Source organism: Nicotiana tabacum, chromosome 23 (assembly GCF_000715075.1).
Source record: "Nicotiana tabacum cultivar K326 chromosome 23, ASM71507v2, whole genome shotgun sequence".
Classification (NCBI taxonomy): domain Eukaryota; kingdom Viridiplantae; phylum Streptophyta; class Magnoliopsida; order Solanales; family Solanaceae; genus Nicotiana; species Nicotiana tabacum.
Genome location: NC_134102.1, coordinates 96,401,754 through 96,410,806, shown reverse-complemented (window position 1 = coordinate 96,410,806; position 9,053 = coordinate 96,401,754). Strand labels below are relative to the sequence as shown.

The following is a 9,053-nucleotide window of genomic DNA, read 5'->3' as shown; positions in this document are numbered from 1 at the left end:
TAAATTATGAGCTAAATATTAAATGTTGTGCCGGAACAAATTGATCCTCATTTAAACTAAAATTGGAATTTAAAAAAAACAGTTGAAGCTTCCTAAATTTCATTTCACCTATAGACACCGTTGAGCTTTTATAACTCAAATACTCTCATACTATAAGAATTGACTGACAATTGACAAAAATATACTAACATATTAATCAAGGTGATTGGTCCTGTCATTACCCTTGAAAATTTAAAGAATAAAAAATTTCAACTCAAATTTAATCAACTGTGCTCCTTAATCAACAAAAAATAATAAAATAAAATAAAATAAATAAGAGTTAATTTAATCCATACTCATCATATATATTGGCAGTACAATGCAATAAAAATTTCCAACTCAAATTTATTCGAAAAACTCTTGTGAATGAAAACTCATAATATAGATAATTTAGAGGAAGATAAACAATAGAAGAATAGATACATAAAAGAAGAAAGATCAGGACTAAAAATACAAACATACCCAGATGATTAATTCAAAATTAACACTACTTAAATACAATCACATACAATGATGGTGATGATAGAGATTTGATATTATTTTCTGATTTTTTTTGGCACATCAGGAAAAGTATCAAAATCATTGGCCTCGGGAAAGACTAATATTCGTACTTAAGGAAACAATGATAAAGCGGCTAACTCATACAATTAAAGTAAGACGGAATGCTTAGTTCATCTGAATACAACCGCATATAGTGTTATGTGAAGTAGTTCATCTTGGTTATTTTCAATGGAAAACTTGTTCCAAAATTTTTTTATTGGCCATTCATATAGCTTCATATGAATATGAATCTTTTCTGAAAATAGAACTCTATTAGGAGTTTGTTTTAGTGCCTTCCTTACGTGGGAGATTGTAATATCTAATTGCATTGAAAAGAAATAGGAGTAACAAAATGTCATAGTGGAAAATTCATAGTAGATCTCAAAATCCTAAATATTAGTTAAGTAAAAAAAATAAAAATATTAATTGTGATTCTTTATTCCTTTTTTAACCTACGTACTTAAAGGAAAAAACCCTCCTAAAGTGATATGAATCGATCTTAATGAGTTTGAAACCTACTCATTCTCTTCCTCCATTTCCTTTTAAATCTTACGAAAATTTTAATTTTTTTAATAAGAAAACAAACACTAAATATCTATTTTACAATTTTATCCAACACAGAATATTTATACGAAGGGTAAAAAATATGCAACGATATATATATATATATATATATATATATATATATATATATATATATATATATATATATATATATATATATATATATTACTCAAAAAGAAAAAAAAGAAAAAAAAAGAAAAATTGAAATTTAATAGTCTCAAGAGGTGCTCTTAATAAATTAATAACAAACAACAAAAGAAGAATCAAACAATATGGGAGAGTGTTCTACATATGAACAAGTCCCATTTTAGTTGAATAAGATGATAATGCAACTCAAGCAGAAAACCAACTTTTTTTCTCAAAAAGATTAAACACAAATAAGTTTAAGATCTTTTATTTATTAAAAGTTTGGCGTTATATCACCAATTTTATTGAACCACCTCTGCATAAAAGCATACTCCAAATCTACGACCGTTCCAAGTCTCGTCTTGTAAGGAATTCAATGATGCATCTTCTGTTTGGAGCAAAGACAATTTTGAGAACCAATATCATCTGCTAGGCAAGGAGGCACAGTTGTTCCAACCTGGTACCATTTTTCCCTCTCCTGCATTAAATCCTTGAAAAAACTGTCTATTGTTTCTCTTGTTGTGATGCCCGGCATGACTACAACATGTGCCATATCTCTTGTGCAAGACAGTTGCCAATGACGAATGAACTTAGGGTCATTAGGTCGTTCAAAGACAACGATAATGCTAGACTCATTGAGCATTTTCGTTGCACATTTTGGCATCTTGTTGCAATCCGGCACGGCCTTTCATGCATAAACTGTACCATAAGAATATTGGTGCCAAGCCATTTCGACTACCAGAAATTGTAGCATCAACGGAAGCAATGTACTCGATTTTTGTTGAGAGACTAGTAATGTAACTTTTCCTTGTTATCTGAATGCCACAAGGCATTGGACATTCCAAGAATTTATGGCCTGAAATTGAAACACTGCCTATTGGCTTCTTGAAGGTAATTGTTTTCACCTGTTGTCAAATATAATAGAGAACTAGGTCACTTTCTATAAAGTAATCTTACATGTTGGATAAATGGGACAATTAGCCCATATAGTGCAGCGTCACAATGGATGTAATATCTATCATTGGAATAACCACATTTTTGAAGTATTTGTAGGACCAGATCAAGATCATCAATAGCTCCTTTGAAGGTAGTTCCTAAATTATTGTTAAAAGTAGTAGTACTCCACGTATGTGAATGGGAAGATTACTTGACCATATATTGAAGTTTGGAAGATAAAGGATCTTATAATAATATTTACCAATATTGATATTGATGATGGCTGGTTTGTTCTTGTTGAGAAATAACTTTGATCTCAAATCTGCATAATCAATCTCCCCATTGACTAAAGTATTGATGGTCTCTATCTCCATTGGGTACATTCTTGCTGCTTTAAAAATCGAGTAATGTGAATCCTTTGATGCATATATTATCCCAGTGGGATGTAACTCTCTTCTGCACAAATAATATTGAAATGGTAAAAGAGAAATACATCATTGAATATGAGGTCTCTAAATGTGTACATAACTCTTTTTTTAGATCAAGTATAAATATTGTAGAATGTCTCCAAGTGCAAAATAGGTCTGTTAGACTATTCTATAATAACAATTATGTCTCTGTCCCAAATAAGTTAGGATTGGCTATATAAATCTCCAAAGTTATATATATATAAATCTTTAGGCAAAGTTATATATATATATATAATACTAGACCTCATCAACTCCTCAAGTGGTGGACTCTTAAATTGGAAGTAGAAGAAACTGTCTATCAATGGAGATGGGAAAGTGATGCCTACCCAATCAAAAGACCATGGAGATTTCCCTCTGTGCCACCATTGGTAATGTATCCCCAATATTCATCCTTCTCAATTTCCCATAGTTGCGCAAACCAATCTAAAACAGCAACTTCAAAATCTTTTGAATGGAAATCGACAGTGTTCTGAGTGAAGGGATCTCCGCAGTTGTTCAAGTGGAATTGCAAAAGTGGAGCTAAAGCAGCATGATGCTCGTAACATATATTAACTGGATAACCTGTAAAGAACCCATTTAAAGAGGCTAAGTTTAAATATTTCGAGAACAAGTATGACTAAAAGGTTTTGTTTACATTATTCTTGAAATAGTTTCTATACTTCTTGTTGTAAAATTAATTTTGGCACAAGTACGAAATTAACTAATAATCTACATATTTTTTAGGGATAATACGTAAGATAGTCCCTGAACTTGTCCAGATAAATAAGTTTTCTACTCAATCTTTACGAGTGTCCTAGTACCTCCCTATCGTTGGCCAAAGTAAATTTAATAACTCCCTCAAAGCTGAAAACCAGATTTTATCTTAGCTGTGTAAACACGCGCTGACACGAGTCATTTGCATGATTTTTACTTTTTTTTTTCCTAGACTAATTCAACAATAACCACACCCCCTTCCCGAAAATACTCCAAACAACCATTATCCCTAAAACTCAATAGTTTCACACCCTTCACCATTTTTGTCCAATTCATAACTCCCTACAGAGAGCTAGGGGTGGGCATATTTCGGTCCGAACCGAAAAAACCGACCGAACCAAAAATATTTTTATTTCGGTTTCGGTTATTCGGTTTTTTCGATCGGTTTCAGTTTAAAATTTTAAATTTTCAGTTTTTCGGTTCGGTTTTCGGTTATTAGTTTATTTGGTTCGGTTAACCGAAAAATCGAATTATTAGCAAACCAACAAATTTTCGGTTGGTTTCAGTTTAATTTACCGAAATTTTGAAAGAAAACCAACAAATTCGTCAGTCCAATTATTACATAGAGAGAGCCCAATATGATAATGTTCAAACCGAACCGAAATAAACCGAACAAAATTTCTTAAACCGAACAGAACCGAACTTATTTCAGTTCGGTTTCGGTTACTAATTTTACAAAACCGAAAACTAAATAACCGAACCGAATTTCTTAAAACCGAACCGACCGAACGCCCACTCCTACAGAGAGCAACCATTGGACCATTTTTAATTAAAAAGATTTTCAGATTTTAAACAACTACAAATTGTAATAAATCACCGTCCAATTTTTTTCAACCATTTTTTGCCATTGAAGATCGTCCAACTAGCTTCAAAAATCAACAATACAATCCATTTACTTTCATATTTTATCATCTTTTACTTCTTTTCATTACCAAATTCGAATTTTTTTTGTGGGGGAAAAAAGGCAACATATTCAGAGCTAAAATTAAGAACGCATTACTGTTGGGTCTAAAAAATATGAACTAATGGGTATCAGAAATTGGAAGAGAAAAAAGAGAGTAGAAATTGGGTTGCCTTTAATAATGACATTTGTAGAATTAAATATGTACCTAATATTAATTAAGGAATACGGTGAAAGAATAAAAGGAGTAGTAGTAGACTAGCAATAACTAAGGAGAAGAAAAGGAATTAGGTGAAGTTTGGACAAACTAAAGAGTTAAGGTGTGAGCTTTTGATTTGGAATTTGAGAATAAGAAGAAAACAAAGAAAATAAAGAAAGAAAATATGTGGGGATTAAGAAGAGAGGAAAAGAGGAAAAAGGAAGAACATAAAAGAGAACAGAAAAAGAAAAAGAAGAAAAAGAAATAAAAGAAGAAAAAGAATAAGAAAATAAACAATGCAAAAAATATTTAATAATAAATATTTAAGTGCAATTAATTGATAACATCCAATTAAAAGATAACACGTGCATAGTTTAATTATTTTTTAATATTTTTTTTACCTTTCAAGCGCATATAAAAATGTGATAATATATTCTTTGCCAAATCAGCTTTGAGGGGTATTAAATTCACTTTCAACAACAATAGAGATACTATAAAAGTTTGAGCAGGAAAGACAAATTCGGAGAATCTTATATACTATCCCTACTTTTTAATAATTAATACTTAATGGACTTCAAAAATATATTGCATGAATGAGTACCCATTAGTTGGCATTGGTACTGTTAGTTGTCGGAAGTACACATAACTAAAAGTAGTACATGTATATATACAAATTGTGGAACACAAACTATTAGAAACGTGTGGAGAATTAGGCACATCATTATTGTGGCATGTGGGAGAAGGTAGTTAGGGTGACAAAATATGGGGTAGATATTTAATACTCCTCTCACCTGAAAAAGTTTGTCACACTTTATCTTTTCATGAGATATCACATGCCTTGTTTCATTTTAAAAGCTAAATTTTTTTATTCCAAAAATATCCTTCAATTATAGGCAAATACGCTATGATGGTAAGAGAGGGTTCTAGTAATTCAAGGAACAGTTGAATAAACATGAAAAACTTTAATTTCCTATGTGTCCACCCTGATGAAGAGAGAGCTCCGCGGGCGGATCTGGTGCAAAAGTTATGGATTTACGTGAACTTAGTAATTTTCACATAAATTTTATATTTGTATTAAAAAATTCATTAAAAGTATAAAAATATTTAGTTTGGAACTCAATTCACTGTCCAGTTATATTGAATTCTAACAACGGAAAATCAAACAAGAAATTCTTTGATGAGCAAATGTGTTAATTAAAGTGATTGCATTACTCTACGTTTAGGTAAGCACTTACGGAAATTAAAGCCAAATTAGGATATCCATAGTCTCTTTTCTGTGGATATATATGTTATCCCTTTCGGGAGGGATAGCAAAGAACATTATCATACTTCATGGCTTCATGCAGCTATAGTTGTTATAGTTGTTGATCTCGCGTCTATCCAAAGATATTTAGCCTTCCAATCTACGGACCTTAGCTTACTAGTCTTTTAATTTTATTTTGTTAAATTGTTAAAGTGATAGCTATATATTTATAGAAAACGCCACTAAACATATACTTACCTATATGATATTCTGTCCGATGGGACAATGTCTCTATATATTGAGTCAAAATTCTGTCCAGTTCTTGCGAAGACGTCTTAATATCTTTACCATCAGGTTCCATCACACTGAGACTCAAATTCTTCCGTGGTGGCGGTGACGCGTTGATTTCACCTTTTGTTGGGACAATCATTATGTCAAACTCCTATCTCATAAACACAAAAGAATAAATTTCAATTAAAAAAATCTTTTATGATTTGAAATGAAATGAGTATTAGGTTAATTTTATTATAAAATAATATACTAGTGAGTTGGCTCGTCTTTGAACTTGAGTATAAAAGAAAATACTAGAGAAAAAAATTGAACATGAATATTACGTACCCTTTCAAATCCCATTCTTAGAACTAAAGAGATGTCTCTTTCTGAAATTATTGGGATTAGTCAGAATGGTCTCAAAGAGATGAAGTTTTTGCGCATCTCACTTCATTTGGTTCCTCCAATTTATAACCAATGAAAGTTGCTTTCCCTTCTTAACTTTTGTTTGATGAAATCTTAAATTTGTCCTCTGTCGGGTGGGGGACGTTAAAGGAAATTAAAATATCTTCCAAGGAAATGAAAAACGTGCCTCTATAGTTATTGGTCCAATTTTTCCTCCACGCGAGCTTTGTAAAAAATGTTTTTCACCGCTAGGAGAGAGAGGGAAGATGTGTAAAATTTTTATGTTACATTTGAAATCAGAATTTAAAATTTTTGAGTTCTGAATTTTAGGGGACTAATATTAGATATTAGCAATTGATTTCTGAATTTAATTTTTGTATATATTTAATAAATTTATAAATATAAATATACGATTTGAACTAAAGTATTAGTAACCTTCTTACTTCGTCCCTTATGCTGGTAATTAACTTGATATCATACTATTAGTATAGGTTCATAGTTTATGATAAATTCTAAAGGGGCAAATTGAGAGTATTTTAAGTCACTGTCGCAAAGAGGTAATTGGTTCAATAGTACGTTGCGCTCATTGGCATAAATATCTTGGAGAAAATCTTTAAACTCGTCTTTCGGCCTACCATAAATCGTCCAATATATAATATTCCATCCGTTTAAAGAATGACATGATTTTATTATTAGTCCATTCAAGAGAGAGTGATACATTTTAAAATTAAGAAATAATTTGACTTGAAGTTTCTATTTTGCATAAGTTCTTATAACCATAGAAATATTATGTCATATTTAAAATCACAAGTTTTAAAAGTCTTATATCCACGTAATCGTCATAATGTATTTAAGCCTACAAGTATCACGACCCAAAATCCAACTTGTCGTGATGGCACCTAACCCCAACTCGCTAGGTAAGTCAATTAGAAGCAATCTAATATCAATGAGATTCATTAAGAGATAACACAACTGAACTTTTATACAAAGAATTTCCAAGGACTGATAGTACAAATCATGAGTTTCTAAGATTTAGAGTTTACAAAGCTGTATGAAAAAAAATACATCATTTGTTTAAAATATACATGAACAGATTAATAATTATAAAGCTACCAAGAACAAGAGGCAGTTATGACCGGAACGCAGGTACTTCTTCAGGGCCAGCTCCCACCATGCACAGCAACATCAGCATCCAAAATCTGCACACAAGGTGCAGAAGTGTAGTATGAATACAACCGACCTCATGTACTCAATAAGTAACAAACATAACCTTAGGTTGAAAACAGTGACGAACTTGGACAACGGTCAGATTCCAATACCAATAGCCAACAATAACTCATAACAATTGTCACAACCCAAAATTCACCCTCCGTAGGAGGTCGTGATGACACTCAGTCTCTAAGACTAGGTAAGCCTAACAAATTTTGAAGAAATACATAAAATAAAACTGAAGCCAAATTTTCAACATATGAAATAAATTTAAAACTGCAGTCAAATAACTTTGACTCCCAAAACCCGGTAGAAATAAATCATAAGCTTCTAAGAATTTATTAAGTGTCTCAAAACATTAAAGTCTAAAGAGAAATCAGGAAGACAACATAATAAGGATAGAGGGGGACTCTGAGGTCTAAGGACGCTGGCAGATGTACCTTGAAGTCTCCGTGTACAGTTAGTTTACTGATATCTGGTCTGATAGGAAGTACCTGGATATGCACAAAAAGATGTGGAGAAGCTTAGTATGAGTAAACCACATCGGTACCCACTAAGTGCCAAGCCAAACCTCGGTAGAGTAGTGACGATGTCAGGTCAGGCCCTACTGAAAATAATAATAAATAAGGCAAAAATTTATAAAAGGGTAATGAAGTGACTGAGAAATAAACGAAATTTACAGAAAGATAACAACACAACAATTAGAGGTACACAATAGGGGCGCTCCCGAGGTACCGCCTCGTAGTCCCAAAAGTAAATTTGTAGTACAGGGGGGTCTTCCGAGGAACCGCCTCGTAGTCCCAAAAGTAAATATGCAGTACAGAAAAATCTCCCGAGGAACCACCTCGTAGGTCCAAAAGTAAATATGCAGTATAGGGGAATCTCCTGAGGAACCGCATCGTAGTCCCAAAGTAAATATGCAACAGATATCCGAAGAAAACAACGAATTTACAGCAAGAATCTCACAGTTAATGATTTAAATCAAATCAAGAAAAATATGTAATTCAGCTACGCAAGTTGCACATATTGTAAGTAAGAGTTAAGGCATGTAGACATGTGATACTAGGCTAAACATTATCACTACATATACTAAAGCAACTTGGTTAAAGAATTTAAAAGAAAACTACTCAGCAAGAATCAATATTTCTAAATTTAGCCTGTGTACGCACTCGTCACCTCGCGTACACGACGCTCACATATCACAAAATGTTACAACAGTATCAAATCCAAAGGAAATTTCCCCACACAAGGTTAGAATAGCCACTTACCTCGAACCACGCTCAATCAGTCAAGCAATATGCCTTTTCCTCGATTTTCCAACTCCGATCAGCTCGAATCTAGTCATAATTAATTCAATTTATTCAATACCAATTATAGGAATAAATTCCATATGAAAAT

At 32.3% G+C, this 9,053-nt stretch overlaps 1 pseudogene; it reads right to left on the bottom strand.

The window, feature by feature from the left end:
* Positions 1 to 1,350: 1,350 nt before the first annotated feature.
* Positions 1,351 to 6,500, bottom strand: LOC142177649 (histidine decarboxylase-like; annotated as a pseudogene).
* Between the last annotated feature and the right edge of the window lie 2,553 nt (positions 6,501 to 9,053).